The sequence below is a fragment of the Odontesthes bonariensis genome, chromosome 9 (assembly GCF_027942865.1).
Source record: "Odontesthes bonariensis isolate fOdoBon6 chromosome 9, fOdoBon6.hap1, whole genome shotgun sequence".
NCBI lineage: Eukaryota > Metazoa > Chordata > Actinopteri > Atheriniformes > Atherinopsidae > Odontesthes > Odontesthes bonariensis.
The window spans coordinates 30,731,965-30,754,048 of NC_134514.1; the positions used below are offsets into that span (position 1 = coordinate 30,731,965).

Below are 22,084 nucleotides of genomic sequence, written 5' to 3' on the forward strand. Positions count from 1 at the left end.
AGCGAGAATCATACCCCTAGACCAACGAGCCAAGATTTGCAACTTTAGACTTCATACGAGTGCCGCGGGCCACAGATAGCAAAAAGATACCCTCGGAAGGTACATTCGATCATCGAATAGAAACATCATACAACTTTCAGTTCAGCTCACTCAATGTCAGTGTTGCTTCCATTTTTTTTTATTTCAAAGTTCTCTTATTCTAAAGTGGAGATTAGTTGCCAAAAGTATGTGTAAATCAATCTGTAACACTACAAATCCCAGCTGTGAGTGTAAACTTGTGGAGGGTCTACGTAAACTCCAAGTAAAAGCTGGGATAACGGTTTGTCTAGCTAAAAATTGCATTGTAAAAGAAAAGAAGAGTTGTTCACTTAACTGTCAGTGGCTTTAATGTTGGGGATGTTCAGTCTATGTCCTCAATAACTTCACTCATGTTGAGTGAAAGGAGAGCCAACTGCTACAGCTCCAAACAATATAGTAAGACAGGGCATTTTTGCAATTGTTATCAGCACTCTTAATTAACAATTTGGGAGAGCAAAGAGAGACGCATTTGAGATGAAGGAAGGTACCCAAAGTTAACCATCAAGCTTTCCGTATAGGTTTCTTAAAGGAGGAGGGCTCGCCCGGGATTTGAACCCGGGACCTCTCGCACCCTAAGCGAGAATCATACCCCTAGACCAACGAGCCAAAAAGTGGACTTTTTACGTTTCGTGAGAGCACGCCGACAGCTGACGTAGCCATGGAATCCTGGGAATTTGTGATTGCTTTCTTTCTTCTTTGACTTTTCCAGAGCAATGAGCCTATATTGTTTGGAGTTGGCTCTCCCTTCACTCAACATGAGTGAAGTTATTAGGCACATACACTGAACAGCCCACAAAAACACCTGAGACCAATGAGCCAATACTCACCGCCAGGTTCCACCAACTCACATCACATTTTATCAAGAAGCCCAACTTTAAGACAGAACAGGTCTATATCTCCATTTCTCTACCATTGACTTGAAGCGTTTCAATCTGGATTTATAGTACAAATACCAAAACTGCTTTAGATAATACTGCAGAGGGTGTGCTTCCATGATACAGGATTACTGACATGTGTGGATCTGTCTTTCAAATTCCAGATAAGAAATTAATTTAAGAAGGTCTTGAAGCAACATCGGAATGAGTGGTGGAGGTTTGAGCTGTATTGCCATATTTGGGGTTTTGATTCCAAATGCATTGAATGTTATAGTCATTGATTCAATTCTTCTCTGATTTCACAGCAAAGGAAAGACACAAGGCCAGTAAACCAGGGAAGGGCTCGTCCGGGATTTGAACCCGGGACCTCCCGCACCCGAAGCGAGAATCATACCCCTAGACCAACGAGCCAAGACTTTCAACATTAGACTTCATACGAGTGCCGCGGGCCACAGATAGCAAAAAGATACCCTCGGAAGGTACGTTCGATCATCGAATAGAAACATCCTACAACTTTCAGTTCAGCTCACTCAATGTCAGTGTTGCTTCCATTTTTTTTATTTCAAAGTTCTCTTATTCTAAAGTGGAGATTAGTTGCCAAAAGTATGTGTAAATCAATCTGTAACACTACAAATCCCAACTGTGAGTGTAAACTTGTGGAGGGTCAACGTAAACTCCAAGTAAAAGCTGGGATAACGGTTTGTCTAGCTAAAAATTGCATTGTAAAAGAAAAGAAGAGTTTTTCACTTAACTGTCAGTGGCTTTAATTTTGGGGATGTTCAGTTTATGTCCTCAATAACTTCACTCATGTTGAGTGAAAGGAGAGCCAACTGCTACAGCTCCAAACAATATAGTAAGACAGGACATTTTTGCAATTGTTATCAGCACTCTTAATTAACAATTTGGGAGAGCAAAGAGAGACGCTTTTGAGATGAAGGAAGGTACCCAAAGTTAACCATCAAGCTTTCCGTATAGGTTTCTTAAGGGAGGAGGGCTCGCCCGGGATTTGAACCCGGGACCTCTCGCACCCTAAGCGAGAATCATACCCCTAGACCAACGAGCCAAAAAGTGGACTTTTTGCGTTTCGTGAGAGCACGTGGACAGCTGACGTAGCCATGGAATCCTGGGAATTTGTGATTACTTTCTTTCTTCTTTGACTTTTCCAGAGCAATAAGCCTATATTGTTTGGAGTTGGCTCTCCCTTCACTCAACGTGAGTGAAGTTATTAGGCACATACCCTGAACAGCCCACAAAAACTCCTGAGACCAATGAGCCAATACTCACCGCCAGGTTCCACCAACTCACATCACATTTTATCAAGAAGCCCAACTTTAAGACAGAACAGGTCTATATCTCCATTTCTCTACCATTGACTTGAAGCATTTCAATCTGGATTTATAGTACAAATACCAAAACTGCTTTAGATAATACGGCAGAGGGTGTGCTTCCATGATACAGGATTACTGACATGCGTGGATCTGTCTTTCAAATTCCAGATAAGAAATTAATTTAAGAAGGTCTTGAAGCAACTTCGGAATGAGTGGTGGAGGTTTGAGCTGTATTGCCATATTTGGGGTTTTGATTCCAAATGCATTCAATGTTATAGTCATTGATTCAATCCTTCTCTGATTTGACAGCAAAGGAAAGACACAAGGCCAGTAAACCAAGAAAGGGCTCGTCCGGGATTTGAACCCGGGACCTCTCGCACCCAAAGCGAGAATCATACCCCTAGACCAACGAGCCAAAAGGTGGACTTTTTGCGTTTCGTGAGAGCGCGCGGACAGCTGACGTAGCCATGGAATCCTGGGAATTTGTGATTGCTTTCTTTCTTCTTTGACTTTTCCAGAGCAATGAGCCTATAATGTTTGGAGTTGGCTCTCCCTTCACTCAACATGAGTGAAGTTATTAGGCACATACACTGAACAGCCCACAAAAACACCTGAGACCAATGAGCCAATACTCACCGCCAGGTTCCACCAAGTCACATCACATTTTATCAAGAAGCCCAACTTTAAGACAGAACACGTCTATATCTCCATTTCTCTACCATTGACTTGAAGCGTTTCAATCTGGACTTATAGAACAAATACCAAAACTGCTTTAGATAATACTGCAGAGGGTGTGCTTCCATGATACAGGATTACTGACATGCGTGGATCTGTCTTTCAAATTCCAGATAAGAAATTAATTTAAGAAGGTCTTGAAGCAACTTCGGAATGAGTGGTGGAGGTTTGAGCTGTATTGCCATATTTGGGGTTTTGATTCCAAATGCATTGAATGTTATAGTCATTGATTCAATTCTTCTCTGATTTCACAGCAAAGGGAAGATACAAGGCCAGTAGACCAGGGAAGGGCTCATTCGGGATTTGAACCCGGGACCTCCCGCACCCTAAGCGAGAATCATACCCCTAGACCAACGAGCCAAGATTTGCAACTTTAGACTTCATACGAGTGCCGCGGGCCACAGATAGCAAAAAGATACCCTCGGAAGGTACATTCGATCATCGAATAGAAACATCATACAACTTTCAGTTCAGCTCACTCAATGTCAGTGTTGCTTCCATTTTTTTTTATTTCAAAGTTCTCTTATTCTAAAGTGGAGATTAGTTGCCAAAAGTATGTGTAAATCAATCTGTAACACTACAAATCCCAGCTGTGAGTGTAAACTTGTGGAGGGTCTACGTAAACTCCAAGTAAAAGCTGGGATAACGGTTTGTCTAGCTAAAAATTGCATTGTAAAAGAAAAGAAGAGTTGTTCACTTAACTGTCAGTGGCTTTAATGTTGGGGATGTTCAGTCTATGTCCTCAATAACTTCACTCATGTTGAGTGAAAGGAGAGCCAACTGCTACAGCTCCAAACAATATAGTAAGACAGGGCATTTTTGCAATTGTTATCAGCACTCTTAATTAACAATTTGGGAGAGCAAAGAGAGACGCATTTGAGATGAAGGAAGGTACCCAAAGTTAACCATCAAGCTTTCCGTATAGGTTTCTTAAAGGAGGAGGGCTCGCCCGGGATTTGAACCCGGGACCTCTCGCACCCTAAGCGAGAATCATACCCCTAGACCAACGAGCCAAAAAGTGGACTTTTTGCGTTTCGTGAGAGCACGCCGACAGCTGACGTAGCCATGGAATCCTGGGAATTTGTGATTGCTTTCTTTCTTCTTTGACTTTTCCAGAGCAATGAGCCTATATTGTTTGGAGTTGGCTCTCCCTTCACTCAACATGAGTGAAGTTATTAGGCACATACACTGAACAGCCCACAAAAACACCTGAGACCAATGAGCCAATACTCACCGCCAGGTTCCACCAAGTCACATCACATTTTATCAAGAAGCCCAACTTTAAGACAGAACAGGTCTATATCTCCATTTCTCTACCATTGACTTGAAGCGTTTCAATCTGGACTTATAGAACAAATACGGAAACTGCTTTAGATAATACTGCAGAGGGTGTGCTTCCATGATACAGGATTACTGACATGCGTGGATCTGTCTTTCAAATTCCAGATAAGAAATTAATTTAAGAAGGTCTTGAAGCAACTTCGGAATGAGTGGTGGAGGTTTGAGCTGTATTGCCATATTTGGGGTTTTGATTCCAAATGCATTGAATGTTATAGTCATTGATTCAATCCTTCTCTGATTTGACAGCAAAGGAAAGACACAAGGCCAGTAAACCAGGAAAGGGCTCGTCCGGGATTTGAACCCGGGACCTCTCGCACCCTAAGCAAGAATCATACCCCTAGACCAACGAGCCAAAAAGTGGACTTTTTGCGTTTCGTGAGAGCGCGCGGACAGCTGACGTAGCCATGGAATCCTGGGAATTTGTAATTGCTTTCTTTCTTTTTTGACTTTTCCAGAGTAATGAGCCTATATTGTTTGGAGTTGGCTCTCCCTTCACTCAACGGGAGTGAAGTTATTAGGCACATACCCTGAACAGCCCACAAAAACTCCTGAGACCAATGAGCCAATACTCACCGCCAGGTTCCACCAACTCACATCACATTTTATCAAGAAGCCCAACTTTAAGACAGAACAGGTCTATATCTCCATTTCTCTACCATTGACTTGAAGCGTTTCAATCTGGATTTATAGTACAAATACCAAAACTGCTTTAGATAATACTGCAGAGGGTGTGCTTCCATGATACAGGATTACTGACATGTGTGGATCTGTCTTTCAAATTCCAGATAAGAAATTAATTTAAGAAGGTCTTGAAGCAACATCGGAATGAGTGGTGGAGGTTTGAGCTGTATTGCCATATTTGGGGTTTTGATTCCAAATGCATTGAATGTTATAGTCATTGATTCAATTCTTCTCTGATTTCACAGCAAAGGAAAGACACAAGGCCAGTAAACCAGGGAAGGGCTCGTCCGGGATTTGAACCCGGGACCTCCCGCACCCGAAGCGAGAATCATACCCCTAGACCAACGAGCCAAGATTTTCAACATTAGACTTCATACGAGTGCCGCGGGCCACAGATAGCAAAAAGATACCCTCGGAAGGTACGTTCGATCATCGAATAGAAACATCCTACAACTTTCAGTTCAGCTCACTCAATGTCAGTGTTGCTTCCATTTTTTTTATTTCAAAGTTCTCTTATTCTAAAGTGGAGATTAGTTGCCAAAAGTATGTGTAAATCAATCTGTAACACTACAAATCCCAACTGTGAGTGTAAACTTGTGGAGGGTCAACGTAAACTCCAAGTAAAAGCTGGGATAACGGTTTGTCTAGCTAAAAATTGCATTGTAAAAGAAAAGAAGAGTTTTTCACTTAACTGTCAGTGGCTTTAATTTTGGGGATGTTCAGTTTATGTCCTCAATAACTTCACTCATGTTGAGTGAAAGGAGAGCCAACTGCTACAGCTCCAAACAATATAGTAAGACAGGACATTTTTGCAATTGTTATCAGCACTCTTAATTAACAATTTGGGAGAGCAAAGAGAGACGCTTTTGAGATGAAGGAAGGTACCCAAAGTTAACCATCAAGCTTTCCGTATAGGTTTCTTAAGGGAGGAGGGCTCGCCCGGGATTTGAACCCGGGACCTCTCGCACCCTAAGCGAGAATCATACCCCTAGACCAACGAGCCAAAAAGTGGACTTTTTGCGTTTCGTGAGAGCACGTGGACAGCTGACGTAGCCATGGAATCCTGGGAATTTGTGATTGCTTTCTTTCTTCTTTGACTTTTCCAGAGCAATAAGCCTATATTGTTTGGAGTTGGCTCTCCCTTCACTCAACGTGAGTGAAGTTATTAGGCACATACCCTGAACAGCCCACAAAAACTCCTGAGACCAGTGAGCCAATACTCACCGCCAGGTTCCACCAACTCACATCACATTTTATCAAGAAGCCCAACTTTAAGACAGAACAGGTCTATATCTCCATTTCTCTACCATTGACTTGAAGCGTTTCAATCTGGATTTATAGTACAAATACCAAAACTGCTTTAGATAATACTGCAGAGGGTGTGCTTCCATGATACAGGATTACTGACATGTGTGGATCTGTCTTTCAAATTCCAGATAAGAAATTAATTTAAGAAGGTCTTGAAGCAACTTCGGAATGAGTGGTGGAGGTTTGAGCTGTATTGCCATATTTGGGGTTTTGATTCCAAATGCATTGAATGTTATAGTCATTGATTAAATTCTTCTCTGATTTGACAGCAAAGGAAAGACACAAGGCCAGTAAACCAGGGAAGGGCTCGTTCGGGATTTGAACCCGGGACCTCCCGCACCCGAAGCGAGAATCATACCCCTAGACCAACGAGCCAAGATTTGCAACTTTAGACTTCATACGAGTGCCGCGGGCCACAGATAGCAAAAAGATACCCTCGGAAGGTACATTCGATCATCGAATAGAAACATCATACAACTTTCAGTTCAGCTCACTCAATGTCAGTGTTGCTTCCATTTTTTTTTATTTCAAAGTTCTCTTATTCTAAAGTGGAGATTAGTTGCCAAAAGTATGTGTAAATCAATCTGTAACACTACAAATCCCAGCTGTGAGTGTAAACTTGTGGAGGGTCTACGTAAACTCCAAGTAAAAGCTGGGATAACGGTTTGTCTAGCTAAAAATTGCATTGTAAAAGAAAAGAAGAGTTGTTCACTTAACTGTCAGTGGCTTTAATGTTGGGGATGTTCAGTCTATGTCCTCAATAACTTCACTCATGTTGAGTGAAAGGAGAGCCAACTGCTACAGCTCCAAACAATATAGTAAGACAGGGCATTTTTGCAATTGTTATCAGCACTCTTAATTAACAATTTGGGAGAGCAAAGAGAGACGCATTTGAGATGAAGGAAGGTACCCAAAGTTAACCATCAAGCTTTCCGTATAGGTTTCTTAAGGGAGGAGGGCTCGCCCGGGATTTGAACCCGGGACCTCTCGCACCCTAAGCGAGAATCATACCCCTAGACCAACGAGCCAAAAAGTGGACTTTTTGCGTTTCGTGAGAGCACGTGGACAGCTGACGTAGCCATGGAATCCTGGGAATTTGTGATTGCTTTCTTTCTTCTTTGACTTTTCCAGAGCAATAAGCCTATATTGTTTGGAGTTGGCTCTCCCTTCACTCAACGTGAGTGAAGTTATTAGGCACATACCCTGAACAGCCCACAAAAACTCCTGAGACCAATGAGCCAATACTCACCGCCAGGTTCCACCAACTCACATCACATTTTATCAAGAAGCCCAACTTTAAGACAGAACAGGTCTATATCTCCATTTCTCTACCATTGACTTGAAGCGTTTCAATCTGGATTTATAGTACAAATACCAAAACTGCTTTAGATAATACTGCAGAGGGTGTGCTTCCATGATACAGGATTACTGACATGTGTGGATCTGTCTTTCAAATTCCAGATAAGAAATTAATTTAAGAAGGTCTTGAAGCAACATCGGAATGAGTGGTGGAGGTTTGAGCTGTATTGCCATATTTGGGGTTTTGATTCCAAATGCATTGAATGTTATAGTCATTGATTCAATCCTTCTCTGATTTCACAGCAAAGGAAAGACACAAGGCCAGTAAACCAGGAAAGGGCTCGTCCGGGATTTGAACCCGGGACCTCTCGCACCCTAAGCAAGAATCATACCCCTAGACCAACGAGCCAAAAAGTGGACTTTTTGCGTTTCGTGAGAGCGCGCGGACAGCTGACGTAGCCATGGAATCCTGGGAATTTGTAATTGCTTTCTTTCTTTTTTGACTTTTCCAGAGTAATGAGCCTATATTGTTTGGAGTTGGCTCTCCCTTCACTCAACGGGAGTGAAGTTATTAGGCACATACCCTGAACAGCCCACAAAAACTCCTGAGACCAATGAGCCAATACTCACCGCCAGGTTCCACCAACTCACATCACATTTTATCAAGAAGCCCAACTTTAAGACAGAACAGGTCTATATCTCCATTTCTCTACCACTGACTTGAAGCGTTTCAATCTGGATTTATAGTACAAATACCAAAACTGCTTTAGATAATACTGCAGAGGGTGTGCTTCCATGATACAGGATTACTGACATGTGTGGATCTGTCTTTCAAATTCCAGATAAGAAATTAATTTAAGAAGGTCTTGAAGCAACTTCGGAATGAGTGGTGGAGGTTTGAGCTGTATTGCCATATTTGGGGTTTTGATTCCAAATGCATTGAATGTTATAGTCATTGATTCAATTCTTCTCTGATTTCACAGCAAAGGGAAGATACAAGGCCAGTAAACCAGGGAAGGGCTCGTTCGGGATTTGAACCCGGGACCTCCCGCACCCGAAGCGAGAATCATACCCCTAGACCAACGAGCCAAGATTTGCAACTTTAGACTTCATACGAGTGCCGCGGGCCACAGATAGCAAAAAGATACCCTCGGAAGGTACGTTCGATCATCGAATAGAAACATCCTACAACTTTCAGTTCAGCTCACTCAATGTCAGTGTTGCTTCCATTTTTTTTTATTTCAAAGTTCTCTTATTCTAAAGTGGAGATTAGTTGCCAAAAGTATGTGTAAATCAATCTGTAACACTACAAATCCCAGCTGTGAGTGTAAACTTGTGGAGGGTCAACGTAAACTCCAAGTAAAAGCTGGGATAACGGTTTGTCTAGCTAAAAATTGCATTGTAAAAGAAAAGAAGAGTTGTTCACTTAACTGTCAGTGGCTTTAATGTTGGGGATGTTCAGTCTATGTCCTCAATAACTTCACTCATGTTGAGTGAAAGGAGAGCCAACTGCTACAGCTCCAAACAATATAGTAAGACAGGGCATTTTTGCAATTGTTATCAGCACTCTTAATTAACAATTTGGGAGAACAAAGAGAGACGCATTTGAGATGAAGGAAGGTACCCAAAGTTAACCATGAAGCTTTCCGTATAGGTTTCTTAAAGGAGGAAAGGGCTCGCCCGGGATTTGAACCCGGGACCTCTCACACCCTAAGCGAGAATCATACCCCTAGACCAACGAGCCAAGATTTGCAACATTAGACTTCATACGAGTGCCGCGGGCCACAGATAGCAAAAAGATACCCTCGGAAGGTACGTTCGATCATCGAATAGAAACATCCTACAACTTTCAGTTCAGCTCACTCAATGTCAGTGTTGCTTCCATTTTTTTTTATTTCAAAGTTCTCTTATTCTAAAGTGGAGATTAGTTGCCAAAAGTATGTGTAAATCAATCTGTAACACTATAAATCCCAGCTGTGAGTGTAAACTTGTGGAGGGTCAACGTAAACTCCAAGTAAAAGCTGGGATAACGGTTTGTCTAGCTAAAAATTGCATTGTAAAAGAAAAGAAGAGTTGTTCACTTAACTGTCAGTGGCTTTAATGTTGGGGATGTTCAGTCTATGTCCTCAATAACTTCACTCATGTTGAGTGAAAGGAGAGCCAACTGCTACAGCTCCAAACAATATAGTAAGACAGGACATTTTTGCAATTGTTATCAGCACTCTTAATTAACAATTTGGGAGAGCAAAGAGAGACGCATTTGAGATGAAGGAAGGTACCCAAAGTTAACCATCAAGCTTTCCGTATAGGTTTCTTAAAGGAGAAGGGCTCGCCCGGGATTTGAACCCGGGACCTCTCACACCCAAAGCGAGAATCATACCCCTAGACCAACGAGCCAAAAGGTGGACTTTTTGCGTTTCGTGAGAGCACGCGGACAGCTGACGTAGCCATGGAATCCTGGGAATTTGTGATTGCTTTCTTTCTTCTTTGACTTTTCCAGAGCAATGAGCCTATAATGTTTGGAGTTGGCTCTCCCTTCACTCAACGGGAGTGAAGTTATTAGGCACATACCCTGAACAGCCCACAAAAACTCCTGAGACCAATGAGCCAATACTCACCGCCAGGTTCCACCAACTCACATCACATTTTATCAAGAAGCCCAACTTTAAGACAGAACAGGTCTATATCTCCATTTCTCTACCACTGACTTGAAGCGTTTCAATCTGGATTTATAGTACAAATACCAAAACTGCTTTAGATAATACTGCAGAGGGTGTGCTTCCATGATACAGGATTACTGACATGTGTGGATCTGTCTTTCAAATTCCAGATAAGAAATTAATTTAAGAAGGTCTTGAAGCAACTTCGGAATGAGTGGTGGAGGTTTGAGCTGTATTGCCATATTTGGGGTTTTGATTCCAAATGCATTGAATGTTATAGTCATTGATTCAATTCTTCTCTGATTTCACAGCAAAGGGAAGATACAAGGCCAGTAAACCAGGGAAGGGCTCGTTCGGGATTTGAACCCGGGACCTCCAGCACCCGAAGCGAGAATCATACCCCTAGACCAACGAGCCAAGATTTGCAACTTTAGACTTCATACGAGTGCCGCGGGCCACAGATAGCAAAAAGATACCCTCGGAAGGTACGTTCGATCATCGAATAGAAACATCCTACAACTTTCAGTTCAGCTCACTCAATGTCAGTGTTGCTTCCATTTTTTTTTATTTCAAAGTTCTCTTATTCTAAAGTGGAGATTAGTTGCCAAAAGTATGTGTAAATCAATCTGTAACACTACAAATCCCAGCTGTGAGTGTAAACTTGTGGAGGGTCAACGTAAACTCCAAGTAAAAGCTGGGATAACGGTTTGTCTAGCTAAAAATTGCATTGTAAAAGAAAAGAAGAGTTGTTCACTTAACTGTCAGTGGCTTTAATGTTGGGGATGTTCAGTCTATGTCCTCAATAACTTCACTCATGTTGAGTGAAAGGAGAGCCAACTGCTACAGCTCCAAACAATATAGTAAGACAGGGCATTTTTGCAATTGTTATCAGCACTCTTAATTAACAATTTGGGAGAACAAAGAGAGACGCATTTGAGATGAAGGAAGGTACCCAAAGTTAACCATGAAGCTTTCCGTATAGGTTTCTTAAAGGAGGAAAGGGCTCGCCCGGGATTTGAACCCGGGACCTCTCACACCCTAAGCGAGAATCATACCCCTAGACCAACGAGCCAAGATTTGCAACATTAGACTTCATACGAGTGCCGCGGGCCACAGATAGCAAAAAGATACCCTCGGAAGGTACGTTCGATCATCGAATAGAAACATCCTACAACTTTCAGTTCAGCTCACTCAATGTCAGTGTTGCTTCCATTTTTTTTTATTTCAAAGTTCTCTTATTCTAAAGTGGAGATTAGTTGCCAAAAGTATGTGTAAATCAATCTGTAACACTACAAATCCCAGCTGTGAGTGTAAACTTGTGGAGGGTCAACGTAAACTCCAAGTAAAAGCTGGGATAACGGTTTGTCTAGCTAAAAATTGCATTGTAAAAGAAAAGAAGAGTTGTTCACTTAACTGTCAGTGGCTTTAATGTTGGGGATGTTCAGTCTATGTCCTCAATAACTTCACTCATGTTGAGTGAAAGGAGAGCCAACTGCTACAGCTCCAAACAATATAGTAAGACAGGACATTTTTGCAATTGTTATCAGCACTCTTAATTAACAATTTGGGAGAGCAAAGAGAGACGCATTTGAGATGAAGGAAGGTACCCAAAGTTAACCATCAAGCTTTCCGTATAGGTTTCTTAAAGGAGAAGGGCTCGCCCGGGATTTGAACCCGGGACCTCTCACACCCAAAGCGAGAATCATACCCCTAGACCAACGAGCCAAAAGGTGGACTTTTTGCGTTTCGTGAGAGCACGCGGACAGCTGACGTAGCCATGGAATCCTGGGAATTTGTGATTGCTTTCTTTCTTCTTTGACTTTTCCAGAGCAATGAGCCTATAATGTTTGGAGTTGGCTCTCCCTTCACTCAACATGAGTGAAGTTATTAGGCACATACACTGAACAGCCCACAAAAACACCTGAGACCAATGAGCCAATACTCACCGCCAGGTTCCACCAAGTCACATCACATTTTATCAAGAAGCTCAACTTTAAGACAGAACACGTCTATAACTCAATTTCTCTACCATTGACTTGAAGCGTTTCAATCTGGACTTATAGAACAAATACGGAAACTGCTTTAGATAATACTGCAGAGGGTGTGCTTCCATGATACAGGATTACTGACATGCGTGGATCTGTCTTTCAAATTCCAGATAAGAAATTAATTTAAGAAGGTCTTGAAGCAACTTCGGAATGAGTGGTGGAGGTTTGAGCTGTATTGCCATATTTGGGGTTTTGATTCCAAATGCATTGAATGTTATAGTCATTGATTCAATCCTTCTCTGATTTCACAGCAAAGGAAAGACACAAGGCCAGTAAACCAGGAAAGGGCTCGTCCGGGATTTGAACCCGGGACCTCTCGCACCCTAAGCAAGAATCATACCCCTAGACCAACGAGCCAAAAAGTGGACTTTTTGCGTTTCGTGAGAGCGCGCGGACAGCTGACGTAGCCATGGAATCCTGGGAATTTGTGATTGCTTTCTTTCTTCTTTGACTTTTCCAGAGCAATGAGCCTATATTGTTTGGAGTTGGCTCTCCCTTCACTCAACGGGAGTGAAGTTATTAGGCACATACCCTGAACAGCCCACAAAAACTCCTGAGACCAATGAGCCAATACTCACCGCCAGGTTCCACCAACTCACATCACATTTTATCAAGAAGCCCAACTTTAAGACAGAACAGGTCTATATCTCCATTTCTCTACCATTGACTTGAAGCGTTTCAATCTGGATTTATAGTACAAATACCAAAACTGCTTTAGATAATACTGCAGAGGGTGTGCTTCCATGATACAGGATTACTGACATGTGTGGATCTGTCTTTCAAATTCCAGATAAGAAATTAATTTAAGAAGGTCTTGAAGCAACTTCGGAATGAGTGGAGGAGGTTTGAGCTGTATTGCCATATTTGGGGTTTTGATTCCAAATGCATTGAATGTTATGGTCATTGATTCAATTCTTCTCTGATTTCACAGCAAAGGGAAGCCACAAGGCCAGTAAACCAGGGAAGGGCTCGTCCGGGATTTGAACCCGGGACCTCCCGCACCCGAAGCGAGAATCATAACCCTAGACCAACGAGCCAAGATTTGCAACTTTAGACTTCATACGAGTGCCGCGGGCCACAGATAGCAAAAAGATACCCTCGGAAGGTACGTTCGATCATCGAATAGAAACATCCTACAACTTTCAGTTCAGCTCACTCAATGTCAGTGTTGCTTCCATTTTTTTTATTTCAAAGTTCTCTTATTCTAAAGTGGAGATTAGTTGCCAAAAGTATGTGTAAATCAATCTGTAACACTACAAATCCCAACTGTGAGTGTAAACTTGTGGAGGGTCAACGTAAACTCCAAGTAAAAGCTGGGATAACGGTTTGTCTAGCTAAAAATTGCATTGTAAAAGAAAAGAAGAGTTTTTCACTTAACTGTCAGTGGCTTTAATTTTGAAGATGTTCAGTCTATGTCCTCAATAACTTCACTCATGTTGAGTGAAAGGAGAGCCAACTGCTACAGCTCCAAACAATATAGTAAGACAGGATATTTTTGCAATTGTTATCAGCACTCTTAATTAACAATTTGGGAGAGCAAAGAGAGACGCTTTTGAGATGAAGGAAGGTACCCAAAGTTAACCATGAAGCTTTCCGTATAGGTTTCTTAAAGGAGGAAAGGGCTCGCCCAGGATTTGAACCCGGGACCTCTCGCACCCTAAGCGAGAATCATACCCCTAGACCAACGAGCCAAGATTTGCAACATTAGACTTCATACGAGTGCCGCGGGCCACAGATAGCAAAAAGATACCCTCGGAAGGTACGTTCGATCATCGAATAGAAACATCCTACAACTTTCAGTTCAGCTCACTCAATGTCAGTGTTGCTTCCATTTGTTTTTATTTCAAAGTTCTCTTATTCTAAAGTGGAGATTAGTTGCCAAAAGTATGTGTAAATCAATCTGTAACACTACAAATCCCAGCTGTGAGTGTAAACTTGTGGAGGGTCAACGTAAACTCCAAGTAAAAGCTGGGATAACGGTTTGTCTAGCTAAAAATTGCATTGTAAAAGAAAAGAAGAGTTGTTCACTTAACTGTCAGTGGCTTTAATGTTGGGGATGTTCAGTCTATGTCCTCAATAACTTCACTCATGTTGAGTGAAAGGAGAGCCAACTGCTACAGCTCCAAACAATATAGTAAGACAGGACATTTTTGCAATTGTTATCAGCACTCTTAATTAACAATTTGGGAGAGCAAAGAGAGACGCATTTGAGATGAAGGAAGGTACCCAAAGTTAACCATCAAGCTTTCCGTATAGGTTTCTTAAAGGAGAAGGGCTCGCCCGGGATTTGAACCCGGGACCTCTCGCACCCTAAGCGAGAATCATACCCCTAGACCAACGAGCCAAAAGGTGGACTTTTTGCGTTTCGTGAGAGCACGCGGACAGCTGACGTAGCCATGGAATCCTGGGAATTTGTGATTGCTTTCTTTCTTCTTTGACTTTTCCAGAGCAATGAGCCTATATTGTTTGGAGTTGGCTCTCCCTTCACTCAACATGAGTGAAGTTATTAGGCACATACACTGAACAGCCCACAAAAACTCCTGAGACCAATGAGCCAATACTCACCGCCAGGTTCCACCAACTCACATCACATTTTATCAAGAAGCCCAACTTTAAGACAGAACAGGTCTATATCTCCATTTCTCTACCATTGACTTGAAGCGTTTCAATCTGGATTTATAGTACAAATACCAAAACTGCTTTAGATAATACTGCAGAGGGTGTGCTTCCATGATACAGGATTACTGACATGTGTGGATCTGTCTTTCAAATTCCAGATAAGAAATTAATTTAAGAAGGTCTTGAAGCAACTTCGGAATGAGTGGTGGAGGTTTGAGCTGTATTGCCATATTTGGGGTTTTGATTCCAAATGCATTGAATGTTATGGTCATTGATTCAATTCTTCTCTGATTTCACAGCAAAGGGAAGCCACAAGGCCAGTAAACCAGGGAAGGGCTCGTCCGGGATTTGAACCCGGGACCTCCCGCACCCGAAGCGAGAATCATACCCCTAGACCAACGAGCCAAGATTTGCAACTTTAGACTTCATACGAGTGCCGCGGGCCACAGATAGCAAAAAGATACCCTCGGAAGGTACGTTCGATCATCGAATAGAAACATCCTACAACTTTCAGTTCAGCTCACTCAATGTCAGTGTTGCTTCCATTTTTTTTATTTCAAAGTTCTCTTATTCTAAAGTGGAGATTAGTTGCCAAAAGTATGTGTAAATCAATCTGTAACACTACAAATCCCAACTGTGAGTGTAAACTTGTGGAGGGTCAACGTAAACTCCAAGTAAAAGCTGGGATAACGGTTTGTCTAGCTAAAAATTGCATTGTAAAAGAAAAGTAGAGTTGTTCACTTAACTGTCAGTGGCTTTAATTTTGGGGATGTTCAGTCTATGTCCTCAATAACTTCACTCATGTTGAGTGAAAGGAGAGCCAACTGCTACAGCTCCAAACAATATAGTAAGACAGGACATTTTTGCAATTGTTATCAGCACTCTTAATTAACAATTTGGGAGAGCAAAGAGAGACGCTTTTGAGATGAAGGAAGGTACCCAAAGTTAACCATCAAGCTTTCCGTATAGGTTTCTTAAGGGAGGAGGGCTCGTCCGGGATTTGAACCCGGGACCTCTCGCACCCTAAGCGAGAATCATACCCCTAGACCAACGAGCCAAAAAGTCGACTTTTTGCGTTTCGTAAGAGCACGCGGACAGCTGACGTAGCCATGGAATCCTAGGAATTTGTGATTGCTTTCTTTCTTCTTTGACTTTTCCAGAGCAATGAGCCTATATTGTTTGGAGTTGGCTCTCCCTTCACTCAACATGAGTGAAGTTATTAGGCACATACACTGAACAGCCCACAAAAACACCTGAGACCAATGAGCCAATACTCACCGCCAGGTTCCACCAACTCACATCACATTTTATCAAGAAGCCCAACTTTAAGACAGAACAGGGGCCTCATGTACAAAGACTTGCGTGGATTTCCTACTGAAACATGGCGTACGGCCAAACCAAAATGACCTCCAACGTCGGATGTACGAATATGTGCGCACGCATGTATCCAAGCACATTTCGTTTGTACATCCCAATCAACGTGGAATTGAGCGCACATGTCGGAGCACCCAACTCCTCCCTGTCCACGCCCCTACTTAAATATGCAAATCATATTTAAATGAGCCCTGCACCTGCGATTCCCCTCTGTGTACGATCAGAAAATAAAGAAAAAAAACATGAGTAAGACGGGAAAAAAGAAAAATTACACTGAAAGTGAATTGGAAGTGCTACTGTCCGAAGTGGAGGCGCGCAAAAATGTACTCTTTGGTACGCTGTCATCCGGCATAAGCAGCAAACGCAAGAGGAGTGGGTGGGAGAGCCTGAGGCTGTTAATGCTGGGGGGTCTGAGAAGCCTCACAAGCAGAGGTGAAGAAGAAGTGGTCCCACATTAAGGTGGAGGTGAAGCGGAGACTGGCTGCCCACCGTTGCAGTGTGGCCAAAACAGGCGGGTGGGGGGGTGACCGACCCGGTTTGAACAGAGAGTCGGCGCAACTATGGGTGACACTGCTCTCTCATGGGGTGGTGGGAGCTCATGTGGGTCACTCTGATTACCCCCAAGGTAAATACCGATGTTTTTGTGTAACTCACAACAACGTGTTCATACAGTAACGTGCAGAAGTGCGCCGGGGAAAAGGCTGATTGAGATATTTCACACTTTACGCACGGGGTTATTGATATATGCCCACAGAGACGATCAGGGGCTTGTTAGAAAGATCTTAAGCTGAAGTTTAACCAGCAAAAAACAGCAAGAAACTAACTTTAACCACCGACTAATATATATAATATAGCCTAATAATGATGCTGTGAAGACGGGATAGAAACTGGGGGCGCACATACTCAATGCGCGTCACGGGAATAATATTAGGACCATTACAAGAATGAAGTTACACACCAAGAAGCCAACCATCACGCACAGTGCCACCCTGTAGTCTGTTCCCAACGATGCTGTTACTCAGAATGTATGAATCGTGCGTTGAACCAGGCCACCTCGCCACAATGTTGGTTAATTGCATTTATGCATCACATATGATCTGTACATCGATCGAATGAAAATGTTTCCTGTTAACATACAAATTCATCATGTGATGGCGCTTTTATAGCAATGTGTGCGCAGTCGATAGCCCCGATTACAAAACCGGCTCTCGCTGCAAATTGAGCTTTAATGTTGGCCTGTTGGGAATTTGATATACGTGGCTCAGATGCGGATAATTCTGTCCCACACGGCTGGCATGGCTCGGCTGGCATGGCTCGGCTGGCACAGTCCCAATCGGTTGGCCAGCTCCCTCTGGAATGCTCCGGTTGGAACCCCAGTGTGCACATCACCTGTGAGCACAGGCAGCGCATGGCTCCTCGCTGTGCTGCGCTCCAACGCCGGCCGCAGCTCTGCGCACAGTTCCAGGAGGATTTCCCTCAAAACGGCTGATGAGCCAGTCGCCATCATATGCCACAAATCCTCTCTGTTGTAGTGAACACACGCTCTCTTCTAATTGCACCATTTGCAAAGTCTTCTAATACTGCTAAAGCAGCCATTGTTTTTAATGGTATGCATTGCACCACTTTGCGCTGCTTTTATATCCACTCGTGTAAATGGAGACACATGGGTGTATTAATTGTTTATCAGTATTAATTGTTCATGTGTCTCAAATGTGCACATCACTGTCTGACGACAAATTGTTTTCACATGTATTTATTATAACAGTTTCCCAACATCACCTTAGGTGTCGCCAAAGAATCAACAGCTGCAGAAACGTGCGTACGCCAGCCCTGAAGCTGCCGTGAGGCACCGCACATTTCCACGGTCTTTTCGTTCTTGATACATCTGATCGTTGACGTGAAAAGGTGCGTACGCCACTATTTTGTGCGTACGCACGCTTTGTACATGAGGCCCCAGGTCTATATCTCCATTTCTCTACCATTGACTTGAAGCGTTTCAATCTGGATTTATAGTACAAATACCAAAACTGCTTTAGATAATACTGCAGAGGGTGTGCTTCCATGATACAGGATTACTGACATGTGTGGATCTGTCTTTCAAATTCCAGATAAGAAATTAATTTAAGAAGGTCTTGAAGCAACTTCGGAATGAGTGGTGGAGGTTTGAGCTGTATTGCCATATTTGGGGTTTTGATTCCAAATGCATTGAATTTTATAGTCATTGATTCAATCCTTCTCTGATTTCACAGCAAAGGAAAGATACAAGGCCAGTAAACCAGGAAAGGGTTAGTCCGGGATTTGAACCCGGGACCTCTTGCACCCAAAGCGAGAATCATACCCCTAGACCAACGAGCCAAAAGGTGGCCTTTTTGCGTTTCGTGAGAGCGCGCGGACAGCTGACGTAGCCATGGAATCCTGGGAATTTGTGATTGCTTTCTTTCTTCTTTGACTTTTCCAGAGTAATGAGCCTATATTGTTTGGAGTTGGCTCTCCCTTCACTCAACATGAGTGAAGTTATTAGGCACATACCGTGAACAGCCCACAAAAACTCCTGAGACCAATGAGCCAATACTCACCGCCAGGTTCCACCAACTCACATCACATTTTATCAAGAAGCCCAACTTTAAGACAGAACAGGTCTATATCTCCATTTCTCTACCATTGACTTGAAGCGTTTCAATCTGGATTTATAGTACAAATACCAAAACTGCTTTAGATAATACTGCAGAGGGTGTGCTTCCATGATACAGGATTACTGACATGTGTGGATCTGTCTTTCAAATTCCAGATAAGAAATTAATTTAAGAAGGTCTTGAAGCAACTTCGGAATGAGTGGTGGAGGTTTGAGCTGTATTGCCATATTTGGGGTTTTGATTCCAAATGCATTGAATTTTATAGTCATTGATTCAATCCTTCTCTGATTTCACAGCAAAGGAAAGATACAAGGCCAGTAAACCAGGAAAGGGTTAGTCCGGGATTTGAACCCGGGACCTCTCGCACCCAAAGCGAGAATCATACCCCTAGACCAACGAGCCAAAAGGTGGCCTTTTTGCGTTTCGTGAGAGCGCGCGGACAGCTGACGTAGCCATGGAATCCTGGGAATTTGTGATTGCTTTCTTTCTTCTTTGACTTTTCCAGAGTAATGAGCCTATATTGTTTGGAGTTGGCTCTCCCTTCACTCAACATGAGTGAAGTTATTAGGCACATACCGTGAACAGCCCACAAAAACTCCTGAGACCAATGAGCCAATACTCACCGCCAGGTTCCACCAACTCACATCACATTTTATCAAGAAGCCCAACTTTAAGACAGAACAGGTCTATATCTCCATTTCTCTACCATTGACTTGAAGCGTTTCAATCTGGATTTATAGTACAAATACCAAAACTGCTTTAGATAATACTGCAGAGGGTGTGCTTCCATGATACAGGATTACTGACATGTGTGGATCTGTCTTTCAAATTCCAGATAAGAAATTAATTTAAGAAGGTCTTGAAGCAACTTCGGAATGAGTGGTGGAGGTTTGAGCTGTATTGCCATATTTGAGGTTTTGATTCCAAATGCATTGAATGTTATAGTCATTGATTCAATCCTTCTCTGATTTCACAGCAAAGGAAAGACACAAGGCCAGTAAACCAGGAAAGGGCTCGTCCGGGATTTGAACCCGGGACCTCTCGCACCCTAAGCGAGACTCATACCCCTAGACCAACGAGCCAAAAGGTGGACTTTTTGCGTTTCGTGAGAGCACGCGGACAGCTGACGTAGCCATGGAATCCTGGGAATTTGTGATTGCTTTCTTTCTTCTTTGACTTTTCCAGAGTAATGAGCCTATATTGTTTGGAGTTGGCTCTCCCTTCACTCAACATGAGTGAAGTTATTAGGCACATACCGTGAACAGCCCACAAAAACTCCTGAGACCAATGAGCCAATACTCACCGCCAGGTTCCACCAACTCACATCACATTTTATCAAGAAGCCCAACTTTAAGACAGAACAGGTCTATATCTCCATTTCTCTACCATTGACTTGTAGCGTTTCAATCTGGATTTATAGTACAAATACCAAAACTGCTTTAGATAATACTGCACCTCCCGCACCCGAAGCGAGAATCATACCCCTAGACCAACGAGCCAAGATTTGCAACATTAGACTTCATACGAGTGCCGCGGGCCACAGATAGCAAAAAGATACCCTCGGAAGGTACGTTCGATCATCGAATAGAAACATCCTACAACTTTCAGTTCAGCTCACTCAATGTCAGTGTTGCTTCCATTTTTTTTTATTTCAAAGTTCTCTTATTCTAAAGTGGAGATTAGTTGCCAAAAGTATGTGTAAATCAATCTGTAACACTACAAATCCCAGCTGTGAGTGTAAACTTGTGGAGGGTCAACGTAAACTCCAAGTAAAAGCTGGGATAACGGTTTGTCTAGCTAAAAATTGCATTGTAAAAGAAAAGAAGAGTTGTTCACTTAACTGTCAGTGGCTTTAATGTTGGGGATGTTCAGTCTATGTCCTCAATAACTTCACTCATGTTGAGTGAAAGGAGAGCCAACTGCTACAGCTCCAAACAATATAGTAAGACAGGGCATTTTTGCAATTGTTATCAGCACTCTTAATTAACAATTTGGGAGAGCAAAGAGAGACGCATTTGAGATGAAGGAAGGTACCCAAAGTTAACCATGAAGCTTTCCGTATAGGTTTCTTAAAGGAGGAAAGGGCTCGCCCAGGATTTGAACCCGGGACCTCTCACACCCTAAGCGAGAATCATACCCCTAGACCAACGAGCCAAGATTTGCAACATTAGACTTCATACGAGTGCCGCGGGCCACAGATAGCAAAAAGATACCCTCGGAAGGTACGTTCGATCATCGAATAGAAACATCCTACAACTTTCAGTTCAGCTCACTCAATGTCAGTGTTGCTTCCATTTTTTTTTATTTCAAAGTTCTCTTATTCTAAAGTGGAGATTAGTTGCCAAAAGTATGTGTAAATCAATCTGTAACACTACAAATCCCAGCTGTGAGTGTAAACTTGTGGAGGGTCAACGTAAACTCCAAGTAAAAGCTGGGATAACGGTTTGTCTAGCTAAAAATTGCATTGTAAAAGAAAAGAAGAGTTGTTCACTTAACTGTCAGTGGCTTTAATGTTGGGGATGTTCAGTCTATGTCCTCAATAACTTCACTCATGTTGAGTGAAAGGAGAGCCAACTGCTACAGCTCCAAACAATATAGTAAGACAGGGCATTTTTGCAATTGTTATCAGCACTCTTAATTAACAATTTGGGAGAGCAAAGAGAGACGCATTTGAGATGAAGGAAGGTACCCAAAGTTAACCATCAAGCTTTCCGTATAGGTTTCTTAAAGGAAAAGGGCTCGCCCGGGATTTGAACCCGGGACCTCTCACACCCAAAGCGAGAATCATACCCCTAGACCAACGAGCCAAAAGGTGGACTTTTTGCGTTTCGTGAGAGCACGCGGACAGCTGACGTAGCCATGGAATCCTGGGAATTTGTGATTGCTTTCTTTCTTCTTTGACTTTTCCAGAGCAATGAGCCTATAATGTTTGGAGTTGGCTCTCCCTTCACTCAACATGAGTGAAGTTATTAGGCACATACACTGAACAGCCCACAAAAACACCTGAGACCAATGAGCCAATACTCACCGCCAGGTTCCACCAACTCATATCACATTTTATCAAGAAGCCCAACTTTAAGACAGAACACGTCTATAACTCAATTT

General features: G+C 42.7%; 26 non-coding genes across 26 annotated transcripts in view; all 26 read right to left on the reverse strand.

Moving 5' to 3' along the window:
• trnap-agg (transfer RNA proline (anticodon AGG)) overlaps positions 1-31 on the reverse strand; it is a 72-nt gene extending 41 nt beyond the window's left edge. The window contains exon 1 of the tRNA in view: positions 1-31. This exon is cut by the window's left edge and continues 41 nt beyond it. This is a non-coding gene — a tRNA (tRNA-Pro).
• A 581-nt stretch (positions 32-612) lies between these two features.
• trnap-agg (transfer RNA proline (anticodon AGG)) lies at positions 613-684 on the reverse strand. Its single transcript has one exon. It is a non-coding gene; the product is annotated as a tRNA-Pro (tRNA).
• A 608-nt stretch (positions 685-1,292) lies between these two features.
• Positions 1,293-1,364, reverse strand: trnap-cgg (transfer RNA proline (anticodon CGG)). Its single transcript has one exon. It is a non-coding gene; the product is annotated as a tRNA-Pro (tRNA).
• A 580-nt stretch (positions 1,365-1,944) lies between these two features.
• On the reverse strand, positions 1,945-2,016 carry trnap-agg (transfer RNA proline (anticodon AGG)). Its single transcript has one exon. It is a non-coding gene; the product is annotated as a tRNA-Pro (tRNA).
• A 608-nt stretch (positions 2,017-2,624) lies between these two features.
• On the reverse strand, positions 2,625-2,696 carry trnap-ugg (transfer RNA proline (anticodon UGG)). The gene has a single exon. It is a non-coding gene; the product is annotated as a tRNA-Pro (tRNA).
• Positions 2,697-3,304: 608 nt separating this feature from the next.
• Positions 3,305-3,376, reverse strand: trnap-agg (transfer RNA proline (anticodon AGG)). The gene has a single exon. It is a non-coding gene; the product is annotated as a tRNA-Pro (tRNA).
• Positions 3,377-3,957: 581 nt separating this feature from the next.
• On the reverse strand, positions 3,958-4,029 carry trnap-agg (transfer RNA proline (anticodon AGG)). Its single transcript has one exon. It is a non-coding gene; the product is annotated as a tRNA-Pro (tRNA).
• A 608-nt stretch (positions 4,030-4,637) lies between these two features.
• Positions 4,638-4,709, reverse strand: trnap-agg (transfer RNA proline (anticodon AGG)). The gene has a single exon. It is a non-coding gene; the product is annotated as a tRNA-Pro (tRNA).
• A 608-nt stretch (positions 4,710-5,317) lies between these two features.
• Positions 5,318-5,389, reverse strand: trnap-cgg (transfer RNA proline (anticodon CGG)). Its single transcript has one exon. It is a non-coding gene; the product is annotated as a tRNA-Pro (tRNA).
• A 580-nt stretch (positions 5,390-5,969) lies between these two features.
• trnap-agg (transfer RNA proline (anticodon AGG)) lies at positions 5,970-6,041 on the reverse strand. Its single transcript has one exon. It is a non-coding gene; the product is annotated as a tRNA-Pro (tRNA).
• A 608-nt stretch (positions 6,042-6,649) lies between these two features.
• trnap-cgg (transfer RNA proline (anticodon CGG)) lies at positions 6,650-6,721 on the reverse strand. Its single transcript has one exon. It is a non-coding gene; the product is annotated as a tRNA-Pro (tRNA).
• Positions 6,722-7,302: 581 nt separating this feature from the next.
• trnap-agg (transfer RNA proline (anticodon AGG)) lies at positions 7,303-7,374 on the reverse strand. Its single transcript has one exon. It is a non-coding gene; the product is annotated as a tRNA-Pro (tRNA).
• Positions 7,375-7,982: 608 nt separating this feature from the next.
• trnap-agg (transfer RNA proline (anticodon AGG)) lies at positions 7,983-8,054 on the reverse strand. The gene has a single exon. It is a non-coding gene; the product is annotated as a tRNA-Pro (tRNA).
• A 608-nt stretch (positions 8,055-8,662) lies between these two features.
• On the reverse strand, positions 8,663-8,734 carry trnap-cgg (transfer RNA proline (anticodon CGG)). The gene has a single exon. It is a non-coding gene; the product is annotated as a tRNA-Pro (tRNA).
• A 583-nt stretch (positions 8,735-9,317) lies between these two features.
• Positions 9,318-9,389, reverse strand: trnap-agg (transfer RNA proline (anticodon AGG)). Its single transcript has one exon. It is a non-coding gene; the product is annotated as a tRNA-Pro (tRNA).
• Positions 9,390-9,970: 581 nt separating this feature from the next.
• On the reverse strand, positions 9,971-10,042 carry trnap-ugg (transfer RNA proline (anticodon UGG)). Its single transcript has one exon. It is a non-coding gene; the product is annotated as a tRNA-Pro (tRNA).
• A 1,263-nt stretch (positions 10,043-11,305) lies between these two features.
• trnap-agg (transfer RNA proline (anticodon AGG)) lies at positions 11,306-11,377 on the reverse strand. Its single transcript has one exon. It is a non-coding gene; the product is annotated as a tRNA-Pro (tRNA).
• A 581-nt stretch (positions 11,378-11,958) lies between these two features.
• Positions 11,959-12,030, reverse strand: trnap-ugg (transfer RNA proline (anticodon UGG)). The gene has a single exon. It is a non-coding gene; the product is annotated as a tRNA-Pro (tRNA).
• A 608-nt stretch (positions 12,031-12,638) lies between these two features.
• Positions 12,639-12,710, reverse strand: trnap-agg (transfer RNA proline (anticodon AGG)). Its single transcript has one exon. It is a non-coding gene; the product is annotated as a tRNA-Pro (tRNA).
• A 608-nt stretch (positions 12,711-13,318) lies between these two features.
• trnap-cgg (transfer RNA proline (anticodon CGG)) lies at positions 13,319-13,390 on the reverse strand. Its single transcript has one exon. It is a non-coding gene; the product is annotated as a tRNA-Pro (tRNA).
• Positions 13,391-13,972: 582 nt separating this feature from the next.
• trnap-agg (transfer RNA proline (anticodon AGG)) lies at positions 13,973-14,044 on the reverse strand. Its single transcript has one exon. It is a non-coding gene; the product is annotated as a tRNA-Pro (tRNA).
• A 581-nt stretch (positions 14,045-14,625) lies between these two features.
• On the reverse strand, positions 14,626-14,697 carry trnap-agg (transfer RNA proline (anticodon AGG)). The gene has a single exon. It is a non-coding gene; the product is annotated as a tRNA-Pro (tRNA).
• A 608-nt stretch (positions 14,698-15,305) lies between these two features.
• Positions 15,306-15,377, reverse strand: trnap-cgg (transfer RNA proline (anticodon CGG)). The gene has a single exon. It is a non-coding gene; the product is annotated as a tRNA-Pro (tRNA).
• Positions 15,378-15,957: 580 nt separating this feature from the next.
• Positions 15,958-16,029, reverse strand: trnap-agg (transfer RNA proline (anticodon AGG)). Its single transcript has one exon. It is a non-coding gene; the product is annotated as a tRNA-Pro (tRNA).
• A 3,960-nt stretch (positions 16,030-19,989) lies between these two features.
• On the reverse strand, positions 19,990-20,061 carry trnap-agg (transfer RNA proline (anticodon AGG)). The gene has a single exon. It is a non-coding gene; the product is annotated as a tRNA-Pro (tRNA).
• Positions 20,062-21,714: 1,653 nt separating this feature from the next.
• trnap-ugg (transfer RNA proline (anticodon UGG)) lies at positions 21,715-21,786 on the reverse strand. Its single transcript has one exon. It is a non-coding gene; the product is annotated as a tRNA-Pro (tRNA).
• Between the last annotated feature and the right edge of the window lie 298 nt (positions 21,787-22,084).